This window comes from Drosophila biarmipes, unplaced genomic scaffold, assembly GCF_025231255.1.
Source record: "Drosophila biarmipes strain raj3 unplaced genomic scaffold, RU_DBia_V1.1 ptg000028l, whole genome shotgun sequence".
Taxonomy (NCBI): Eukaryota; Metazoa; Arthropoda; class Insecta; order Diptera; family Drosophilidae; genus Drosophila; species Drosophila biarmipes.
In genome coordinates this window covers 433,577-445,743 of record NW_026114543.1, presented here as the reverse complement: position 1 = coordinate 445,743, position 12,167 = coordinate 433,577, and the positions used below count along the sequence as shown (strand labels likewise).

Sequence of the window (12,167 nt, the reverse complement as noted above, 5' to 3'; positions counted from 1 at the left end):
TACCCCCGTGAAAATTGACACAATCACACTTGCAAAAATTGACGTTTTTTATACCAAAACATTAAACAATGATGACATCATGGAAATATTAAAATACTGACAAAAACCAGTAGTTATTGTAGACTTAATGGACATCGGGCTTCATAAAGAACTTTTAATAATTTATATAAAATACCTAATAATAAAAACAGATGCGAAATACTCGTATATCACGGCAAAGCGATTTTTCAAATCGATGGGAAACAACTATTAAACAATCAAGTCGCAAATTCGCAAATATGTTTTATGAAATGTCTAACTTGAAGAAAACATTTTTTAATCAGTTTTTCACTTTAATTTATAAAAAAAACTTGTTTTACCCGATTATTAAATGGTGAGAAATCAACTTGTAAAAAAATAAGAGAAAAAAATAAAAAAATATACATTATACAAGATGGTGCCATTCTTATAAATGGTAACAATATTGTTTACAACTCCCATTTAAATGGGTGATATTTAATAACATTTAATGGTACAACCAAAATTCATAATATCTCATATACCAATTATAACAAAAAAAAATTCTTGACTTCATAACTATGAACCACTTTAAAAATTATGAAATATCCGATTACATTTTATCAAATAACTCGAAAGTCTCTTTACATAATATATAAATTTTAAACTCTTTCGTTAAAATTATTAATACTAAAATATCACTTACCCATTTATTACTAATTTTAATCCTTATATATTTGATTTTTCTATTTATTATAAAATACAAAAATGCTATATTATTTGTAACCACAAAACAACGGCCAGAACCAGAAAAATCCATCAACCAAGAAAATTTTTTAACAGAAAAAAGAGATCAATAAAATGAATTACCTATTGAATTGGGACGATTTATTTTATTTTATAAACAATTGCACCTTTTGCGTTTCACGCATCCGTCCAAAATTCCATCGGTCAGCATAATTGAATTTCACAATGAGATGTGACAGTTTCATCTTAAGCTTTTAATCTAAACATAACATTGAAGTTCTAAAGTAAAAAAGAAAAGCTCCTGGCCGAGGTTCGGTGGGTTTCATTTAAGATGGGAGAGGGCAGTCTTATTTTGACCCGAGCCGAGATTAGTAATGTATTAGTAAATCTATTGAATTGTTTTGTCTTAATAATATTTTCAAAAAAGGTTTAAAAGCATAAAATATTTGAAAATAAAGAATATATATTTTTTTTTAAATTTCCGGAAGAATATCAATTTGTATGAAGGACTGCCCTGAACAGCTGAAAAGCCCCTTTTGCCAACAAACCTGCGGGGGAAAACCAAAAGGAAAAACATGGGCTGACAGAAGTAAAAAATATGTTTGACAAATCCCTTAAATGCGTAAATCAAAATAGATATACATATGAAGGTACCATAACCCAACACTCTAAAATAACAAGGTTTTAAAGAACCACGAACGCTAGTATATAATAACACAGAAAAACTAAACCAGTAATCTGTAATTTCATCCAGGCGCTTTTCTTTCTTCTTATTATTCTTGTTAGCTATTCGTCCAGCGTAATGTATGTCGCGTTGCCAACTGGTCAGTAACAATGGTTTTGTTTATTAGTAAAGTCATAGAATATATAATCTACATAAGATTGCTTGAAAGTTTAAAACAATGCCATGATTGGTAAGAGCATCATTATTTCGTAAAATTTTTGAAGCGATAAATATTATTCACTTTAAATTTTATAAAGACTCATAACAGTTTCTGCAGCTTTCCTCCGACCTACATATTGTGTTTTCTCCCCGGTGAACTTTGGTAAAAATTTTACCACTTCATCATTGTTTATAATCCTCCACAATGTTTGCATCTGAGGCTAATCTTTCTTCTAAACCTTCTATTTTCCTGCTCAATTCATTCAACTGAACGTTTATTAATCAATTAATTAATTCCACTGTTAGGTCGCCAGCCGTGACTATACTACCTTAAGAGAAATTTCGAGCCGAGTCTCCGGTTGCCATTTTTAATTTTAATTCACCAAAGCTATTTGTTAAATCATCCAGATTGTTTCTCCCGTACCCCTAGAGTAAAACTTATCCTAGATTCGTCGGATACTAAATTCGTCAGAAAGTATGTAACAGGTAAAAGGAAGCATTTCCGACCCCATAAAGTACCTATTTCTTGATTAGGATCACTAGCCGACTCGATCTAGCCATGTCCGTCTGTCCGTCTGACCGTCTGTCCCTATGAACGCTTAGATCTTGGAAACTATAAGAGCTAGAATATTTATACGTGGCATGTAGATACCTGGGCTTCCTAAGCAGCGCAACTGTGCCACTATAACACCCACAATCAGCAAAGATCTGTAACGCCTACAGTTTTAACTGAAATGTATTTGTCTTATTAATACCTATCGACTCACTAAAAAAAAGGTGCCACGCCTACTCTAACGCCCAAAAATGGCCAAAACGTTTAAATCTGTCTGCCGCCCACATAACATAAAATAGCCGATAGCGTTCCTCCTAGTTTAATTCGCGAATCTATCTCATTGTTTTTATCAATTATATTATTTTTCTTAATTCCCTAAAATTAAATTAAAATGTTTAATTTTTTATTATTTTAAATTAACTTCTCACGAAACTGTCCCGATCGAGTCTTCCTTCTGTGAGGTTGTGGGTTGATCTTCCTTCCTTAGTTTGTTTGATTATTGTCGTGCTGATTTTGGCGAGGGAATGCTTTTCAGCCCTTCCTTCCTTAAGTTTATTTAGTTGTTATCGTGATGAGTTTGGCGAGGGATTGCACTGCAGCCCTTCCTTTTTATAATTTATTCGAAGATTGTCTTAATTCACTTAGTCGTTCCTTGTTAATTTTTCTGTCTTTATTTATTGTTTTTCGCTACTGTATTTTTACTTTGTTTTTGGTTTTTTTTGTGTTTGATTCTCCTTGAGTTTTTCTTTTTTTATTTATTTTTTCGCTTTATATTTTGTTTGGTTTTTATTTTCTGTTAATATTAAATCTTTCGGACCACCTTTAATGTATTTCCGGGTTTAAATGGATTACTACATTAATTTATTTTCTTTTAATTTTTAAACAACGATCACTGTCACAATGTTAGGTGCCGTCGTTTGGTTATGGATTTTTTAATTCTTCCACTAAAAATGTTGGGTTATTTGCCGCGCGAGCTCCGTTTATATTTAACTTATATTAAACTTATATATACGCGGCACCACGTTGGGCCCCATTTTTTAAGAAAAAACAAGAAAGGAAGTTAACTTTTGCAAGCCGAAGTTTGTATACCCTTGCAGTTATAAAAAATAATCAATAATTTTATTAAAATAAATTCCAAATTCTTAAAAATATAAAAATTTATATTCCCAATATTATAAGATAATATGTCAAAAAGCCCCAAAGCTATAATTCGTTTCATATTATTTCCCACCAATTATCCGATCGTTCCTTTGACAGCTATATAATATAGTCGTCCGATTTTAATAAAATTTAATTCGAAATTCAGAATTTTTTAAAAATGTTATTTTCAAGCTTATAATGTTATATGTTAAACAACACCAAGGATATAATTTTTTTTTATATTTTCCGACTAATTTTTCGATCGTTTCTATGGCAGCTATATGATATAGTCGTCCGATTTTGATAAAATTTAATTCGAAAATCCAAGCCAAATAAAAAATGTTATTTCCAAACGTAGGAGGTTATATGTTAAAAAACACGGAAGATATAATTTTTCAGTATTATTTTACCACTACTTTTCCGATTGTTCCTATGGGAGCTATATGATAAAGTCGTCCGATTTTGATAAAATTTAATTCGAAATTCAGAACTTATTAAAAAAAGTTATTTCCAAGCTTAATAGGTTATATGTTAAAACACTCCGAAGACATTATTTTTTTTATTTTTTTTTAAACTTTAATTTATGTTAAGATTAAAAGCTTAAGATGAAGCAGTGGCAAACTTGGAACGGAAGCTGGTGTTTATTTTAATTTTGATTTATTTAACTTAGCTGAGGAACCAAGATCGGACCTTAAAACCAAAGGCAAACACAAATGCAAATGCATAGATTAAAAGCATTGTTTATAAAAGCCATGAGCGGCCTGGTTTCACGGGTATGGATAACTTGCACGTTTTCTCGCCTTTTGGGAGCGGCTTCGGAAGAGGAGGTGTTATTGTCGTATTTATAATTTTAATAGCTGAGTGTGCTGGAGTTAGTGGCATTTTTTGCATGAAAATTTAAAAAATCAGGTTCAACTTGAACTTGAACTTGAAAAATCTTTTTTTTACGATCATATATTTTTTCGTTTTTATTTAAAATTATTATTTTTATTTTATTAATTCCATTATTTATGCGTTCCTATGGGTTCATTCGGTACCGGTCATCGCACAGGTTTTTTTGTTGTGTTTTCTCCGTAGGTCTGCTCGCAAAACGAGCTCTCCAGCGGCCCAAGACAGTCCTTCGGGCACGTTTTCTCTCTGTTTGGGAATCTTAACTCTATAACATTTCTTATTTGGCTCATAAAAGTGTCGCTGCGCCGCCAGAGACGACGGCAGAGCAGTGGTCAAAGCTTATGAACATACTTATGTATTAGTAGCGGCTGGGGAAGAGTCGCCGATGCAGAGGAGAGGTCTAATGCTCACAGACAGAGCCGTCGCCCATGTCTGAAGAACTGTTTAGGTTTTAAATTTGTTTATGTATTTTATGGGAAAGTGCTAAAATGCATAACTTTAAGTACAGTGTGTATTCGCTATATGAACAAACTACAATATACTTGTTATAACGTATACCGTTTTTATCTATGAGTAACGGGTATAAAGAGCATTCAAAGATTCTCCACATAATTATATAAAGGCAAAGGCGACTACTATATTAAAATTTACAGTTATCCTCCAATTGTTATACACCAATCGAAGGAAATGTTGTTCTGTTGGGGCCGGTGGGGAAAAACTCCCCCCGATATTCAGCAAGTTCTATAAGCTGCAGTTCAAATAAGCTTCGAATGACACCTCAACTGCCAAAATCGTATGCTCCGTTCAAAAGACATACGCAAAACTAGATTTTGGGGGACTCCTTAAAATGAAAATTTTATTTTGTTTGTCAGTTTGTCATAAAACGTTATGTTAGAGTCCTGAAATTTCTTAACGATATTAAACAGCTCAATATAATAAACATTAAACATTACACATTACCTCTTTTGGAAAAACCAACTAGTTTGGCAAAAAACTGAATTTTTTTACCCATAACTTGTGAAGTACTAAAGATACAGGCTCTTATGTTAATTGAAAGGTATTTTGAAGTGCATTGTACGTATTTCTAACATTAGTTGTTTAAATACCACCAAATTATGGGCAAACGATTTTTACACCCGTTACTAGTAGATTAAAAGGGTATACTAGATTCGTCGTAAAGTATGTAACAGGTAGAAGGAAGCGTCTCCGACCCCATAAAGTATATATATTCTTGATCAGGATCGCTAACCGAGTCGATCTAGCCATGTCCGTCCGTCCGTCTGTCTGTCTGTCCGCATAAACCCTGAGATCTCGGAAACTATAAGAGGTAAACCAGTCAAACTTCGCATGCAGCTTCCTGGACCTCTGCGCAGCATAAGTTTGTTTGTGTGCCACGCCCACTCTAACGGCCATAAACGGTTAAAACGCTTAAATCGGTCTGCCGCCAACATAACATCTACTGAAATAACCGGTAGGTGGCGCCCTAAAATAAAGCTTTGCTCTTTATATATCTCCATTCCCCTTTTGCTCCATTAACGGGTATTTGATAGTCGAAGCACTCGACTATAGCATTCTTTCTTATTTATTTAATTTTCTTTGTTTTCTACTTTTTTTTATAAAAAAAAGTTTATAATGGATAGCCCAAAAAATGTTTGTAAAAGGTTACCCTTTAACGTTATTAGTCACCAAAATTGGCAACATTTATTAGTTCAGAGCATTTTACACTGACTGGGCTTTTGATTTTTTTATTTTAGGTCTTGGAATCATTTAAAGAAAAAACTTGAATTCTAAGAATTTTGGTAAAGTAAATGGCTTATATAATTCATGTTAAAAAAACTTCTGGAATCTAACAAAATCACCTCTTGACGAGCTAGAAATATAGTCACGATCTCATCTTCAACAAACAAAAGTTCTGACATCCACCTTTGTGAGGATAATGTAATTACAATCTACTAAATAAATACACTTTCTAATTTTTTTATATTCGGCACGCAGTAATTCAAGATGCTTATGCTTAGTTGTTTGATTTTAATGATTGATTTTGATTGATTTTTAATATAAAAATCCAAAAAACGTCATCCGAAAAAATGTAAGATTGGGTATTACAAATCCCAAACTGGAGGAATTACAAATCCTGAACACGTCGACGTTTAATTATCCAACAGAAAAGTAATTTATAATATAAAAATATCATCTGCAGATCAAAGGAGAGATGTTAAAGCTTTCGGTGCTTTTGTCAAGTATTGCAAAGGCAAAATTATTTTCGTCAATCGATTTTTAATCTGGATTTCATTCCCATGAATGAAACAGACATTCAGAAAACCTCATTCAATTCAATACATATTCAAGCATTGGAATATACAAATTCCTGAGAATGCATTTTGGGTTAAAAAACGACCCTATAATATTCCAACAAACAACTGATTGAATTATATTTATAAGAACAAGTCGGTAAAATGTGATATTTTTTATATATACTCGTACACTCAAAAAATATTCAATTCGTAGAAAAAAAGTTAAAATTGATAAACATGATAATATGTATAACAATTTGTGCAATATTACGCGAGGATTGCGAAACCTATAAAAAAATATTCAGAAGGCCAAAAATAAAACGGTATCTAAAAAAGTATCATGTAAAACTTCAATACCGTTAACTGTAGGGTGAAAGACAATTTAGTCGAACAAGTAAAGTTGGTAAAAATTATAATTACAAAATTAACTCTAACAACGAAAAAATTTATGCGCAACAAAATATAATGAAATATAATCGATAATTTAATAAGAAAGTAATAACGAAAAGTTTGATATTAATTTTCTAAACAATAAAGAGTTACAAGAAATTTATAAACATCAATAAAAACCTTTAATTTTAAGTGACATATTGGATTTATCTGAATTTAAAATAACCTTGCATCAAAATCTTTTTATAATATACATAAAATACCTTATTATATTTAATCATTTTAAAACATAAAATACAGAAGGTGCTTGTGTTATTCGATTATTAAATAGAGAAAAATATTTATGTAATGACCCTCATTTGAATAGGTCATAGTTAATAGCATTGTGAGGAGTTGAATACCTCCCCACAAATCCCAGCAGCAGATGGCCGGCCGCTCACCAGGTACGCGGCAAATTCGCGTAGTGGCGGCGCGGCGATGAGCGAGGACGGAGAACGAGAGAGTTTGGAGATCGAGGACGGAGAACGAGAGAGTTTGGAGATCCAGGGCGGAGGACGTGAGAGTTTGGAGAACGTGAGAGTTTGGAGAGGAAGAGAGTTTGGAGAGGAAGAGAGTTTGGAGACAAGGGAATTTGGAGAGCGAGAGAGTTTGGAGAGCAATAGGGTTCGGAGACCAAGAGAGAGACCAACAATGGAGAAGGAGAGAGCGGAGACTTGGCGGGCGGAGCGAGAGTGCCGGGTACAAAAAGGAGTAACGGGACGCCACCGGACTTTGGACTTTGCAAAGAAGGTGCCTCAGCAGCGGTGCGGCACACAAACATGCCGCATGCGTCTCCGGGATCAGCGGGACGGCAGCATCAGGCTGGACGGCGGCGGGAGGCAGTGCGTCAAGGACAAGAGGGTCAAACCGAAACCATGGACTTTGGAACCGATGTGGAGAGTTTTGGCGGGCCGTGTGCAAAAGGGAAATAACGGTTCCCAGAGGCCCTATATAAACCCGCAGGGCGCTGGCAGCGGGATCAATCATTCAGTCGAGAGCATTCAGTCGAGATCAGTCAAGAGCGAGCAGTCAGTCGAGAGCAAGGAGTCGAACGAAATCCAACCAAGCAAGCTACGAGGGAGCCACACCAGGGCGAGTCGTCGGAAGCAGCGCCGTGGGAGCCTACGAGGAGCAAGATCGTCACGTCGAGACGTTCGGGATTGGGATTACTAGGAATCTCCGAACTGAGACACAGGTGGCTGAGGTCTAAGGAGGCACCACACGGCTAAGTTCTGTTCTGTCCTGCCGACGATGTCTTGGCGTTACGCCTGGAGGGTCTACTAGACTTAGATTTGAAATCGAGAGTAGCAAGCCAGAAGGGAGAGAAGTCCCGGAGCGGCGTAACAGAACCCCTAGAGTAGCGAGCCAGAAGGGAGAGAAGTCCCGGATCGGCGTATGCCCTCGAACCCAGCACAGAAGTCAAGACCTACAGCCACCTGTCAGGAGCAGTTCGCAGGACATCGCCACCAGCAAGCAGGACACCACACCGCAACGGCCACGCAAGGAGGATCGAGCAGGAACGGCACGGACAGTACGCGGAAGGGTGAGGCTAGGGTGGAACGTTCGTTTACACGAGGCACAGAAGCGAAGTGAAAAGCGAGGCAGCTTCCTTGGCAATCAGCGGTCAAGGATCTTCGAGGAGCGACAAGACAACCCACACCGTCGGAGACAGCGAGACAAGCAAGTTATAAAGCCGACTGCAGTTATACCCGCAATAAACACACTTCGAACCCGAAAATTCTGTGCTTTTTCACTGAACTACTGGGCGGTCACGTTTATATAAATTTGTTGGGACGAACACACACAATCTACTGAGCTAGCCGCACAAATACCGTAGCGAGCAGAAACCAAAGAAATCAGTTCGTTACAGCATTTAATAATAATGTAATGTGTATTATAAGAATGTATACAATAATTTGTTCTTGCTTCGGCAGAACATATCCTAAACCTAGAACGATACAGAGAAGATTAGCATGGCCCAACTTTGCTAATCCACTTGGGGCTTATTTTCTTATATAACACAGCGCAACAAAAAATAATGAAATATAATCGATAATTTAATACAAAGTGATAACGAGAAGTTCGTTATTAATTTTAAAATATTTAAAGAAATTAAAACATTGTCTGACGGATTTTAAGCCACTTTTATTAATCAAATCCTAAACAATGAAGAATTACAAGAAATTTATGAACATGAATAAAAACCTTTAATTTTAAGTGACATATATCCAATATCTGAATTTTAAATAACCTTGCATCAAAATATTTTTATAATATACACAAAACACATATATTTAATCATTATAGAACATAAAATACAGAAGTTTCTTGTGTTATTCGATTATAAAATAGAGAAAAATACTTAGGTAATGACCCTCATTTAAATGCGTAATAGTTAATAGCATTTAATATCACACCTAAAATTTGTTACAATAATGTATATTTGTTCTTGTTTCGGCAGAACATATCCTGACAAAATTAGCATGGCCCCTGCTCAAGGATGAGGATCGTGAATCGTTTCACAATTTTCATCGTGTGCCACCAGGATTTGTTTAGCTCCGACACCAAGTACGACTCGGGAAGCGGATGGCCGGCTTTTAACGATATCCTCGACAAGGGCAAGGTCACCTTGCACCGCAAAGCCAGCATACCGAAACTCGTATGGAGTATGTCAAAACTCCAGTTATTTAAATCAAACAAACTAAAATATAAGTTTCGTTAATATTAATCAAGTATACAGCCGAAATCTGCTGACAGAAATGACGGATCAAAGGAAATCCGATTTTCCTGTCGCGTGCAATAAACTTTTTTGTGTTGGTGCAAATTTTTTCAATCGGTATAATAAAATATGATATTTAATTTAAATTACCACTGAATGAAAGAACAACTAGGGCTGTCAAATTTTTTAAAAACATCGTATCGATGATTTATTATTTTTGAAAAAATGTAATACTATATATAAATATTAATCTAAAATACATCAAATATATTTCTTTATTTTCAAAGTATTTAAATTTTAATAGGAGAGGACAACACAGGCCGCTCACTTAAATTTTGCACCGCACAGTAACCTAAATGTGTTGCTTTAACAAACAATATTGAAAGAAAATAAAGAAATCGAACAATTTTATCAAATCAATTTAACATTTCTTATTAAATACAAGAATGCTAGGGTGAAAGCTTAGGTTTTTTATATGTCTTGGTGCAATAATCACGAATTTGGTCAAGAAAACGATTTCTAATGAGAGGATTTTAAAATTATTTTTTGAGATGAAAAATATCGGTTTTCGGGTTTTTTTCTAGAATTTATAAGGGTTTAAAAAGCTCTCAAGGTTAGATTTTAAAATCCTCCTTTTCAACAAAGTATGGCGGTATTTTTACTAGTTGTCGCTGCAAGCACGTAGTTCTAGTTTTATTCGTTGCATCGGGTCATGTTATACCTTTTTGGAAAGATCTTTTCATGCTCTTATTGATTGATTGTTATTTCTTTTTAGTCGTTCGTGAGTTATAGAGTCGCCAACGGGGAACAAAACAAAGACAAAATACTGTTTTATTCGTTGAATTGGGTTATGTTACACCTTTTTGGAAAGATCTTTTCACGATCTGATTGAATGATTGTTTTTTCTTTTTAGTCGTTGGTAAGTTATAGCGTCGCCAACATGGAATAAAACAAAGAGAAAATACAACATACTTTACAGTACTACAACGATAAAAGCAAAAAAAAAAGCCGCCAATAAAATTTGTTCAGTTTATGGACACGTTTCCATTTACACTGCAAATTGATGGTTTTAACGTGTTCGTTCTGGTGTAGAAGGGGTCGAAGACGCCATGTCTCCGGACGGCCTGTCGTCCGCCACCTACGCCGTCCATGGTGTATCAGCGTTCCACAGATCAGCGACGATTGAATTTAAAGTATATATATATATAGAAATATGTAAAAAGAAAATATTGTAAAATTGAGCGGAAGCCTTTCCGCCTAATAGCATTATATCCCGCAAAGCTATACAAACAAATTGACAACGTTAAAACGTTAATAACAAAATAGAATCGACAAATATCGATCCCCTTTTAAAAAATATATTGTTATATATATTGTTATATATATTTTATAAAGCATACCTGTTTCACAATAAGTGTATAACAAAAAGGGCCCTAAGGAGAAGCCATTATGATAATTATAATGAAACTCTATATATTTAGAAAAAAAAATGGTCTAAGTAATGAGAAATAAATTGAAAGATCTTTTCTGAATAATAAACTTAATAAAATACAAATAATCATAATATGTAAAGGCGAAAAAAAGATTTGATCTTAAAATAACTATTTAAAAAAATGGGAACTAGATTTTGAGAAATGAGAAAAGGGTATTTTTGAGTAATTAAAAGATGATAGAATCCCATTAATTCCTATAAAAATAGATGGATAGGTACCAATGAAAATATAGGTAAAACAAAAAAATAAATGCTTTTTGAAGTAAATAAAGATCTGTTTCTTGGTAACACAATGCAGCGTGGAGTGGAAAGAAGTAAAGGATGTGCTGAAAGAAGTAAAATTCAAAAGAACTCAGAAATCATTCAATAAAGAGAGCTCATGAATTAAACACCCAAATCTGCTGCATGAGTTATAATTGAAAAATGCCACAAGGGCATTTTAAAATACAAAAAAGAAAATAAATAAAAAGAAACAATTCAAGTGTCAAGCAAAAACAGGCACTAACTCCAGATCACTCAGCCTTTAAAATTAAAAATACGACAATAACACCACCTCTTCCGAAGCCGCTCCCAAAAAGAGAGAAAGCGTGCCCGAAGGACTGCCCTGAGCCACTGAAAAGCCCCTTCTGCCAACAGACCTGCGGGGGAAAACCAAATAAAAAACCTGGGCTGACAAAGTAAAAAATAAGCAACACGCTAAAATAATACGATTTTAGATAAGCACGAACGCTAGTATATTATAACAGAGAAAAACTAAACCAGTCACACTGGTCATATGCCTCAAAATGATTCCTACGGATAAGATCCAGTCTTATTTCTATCAAAGAAAAATACTATTTGGATATAAATGTACCCACTTTTCTCAATACCCCACTGACGGCTGAACCTAGTCACCAATTAAAGTCAGACACCGAGACTACTAAAAAAATAGATTCAGAAAAAAAAGAAAATATAGACGAGAAAAATATAACACTACCTGAGGCAGAGGAAGAAAACTGGTTAAAATCTTAATCTAGTTGTTT

General features: G+C 34.5%; 1 non-coding gene across 1 annotated transcript; it reads left to right on the top strand.

Annotated features, from left to right (window-relative positions):
- Window positions 1-8,852: 8,852 nt before the first annotated feature.
- LOC122818783 (U6 spliceosomal RNA) lies at window positions 8,853-8,914 on the top strand. Its single transcript, XR_006368268.1, has one exon. It is a non-coding gene; the product is annotated as a U6 spliceosomal RNA (small nuclear RNA).
- Window positions 8,915-12,167: the final 3,253 nt, after the last annotated feature.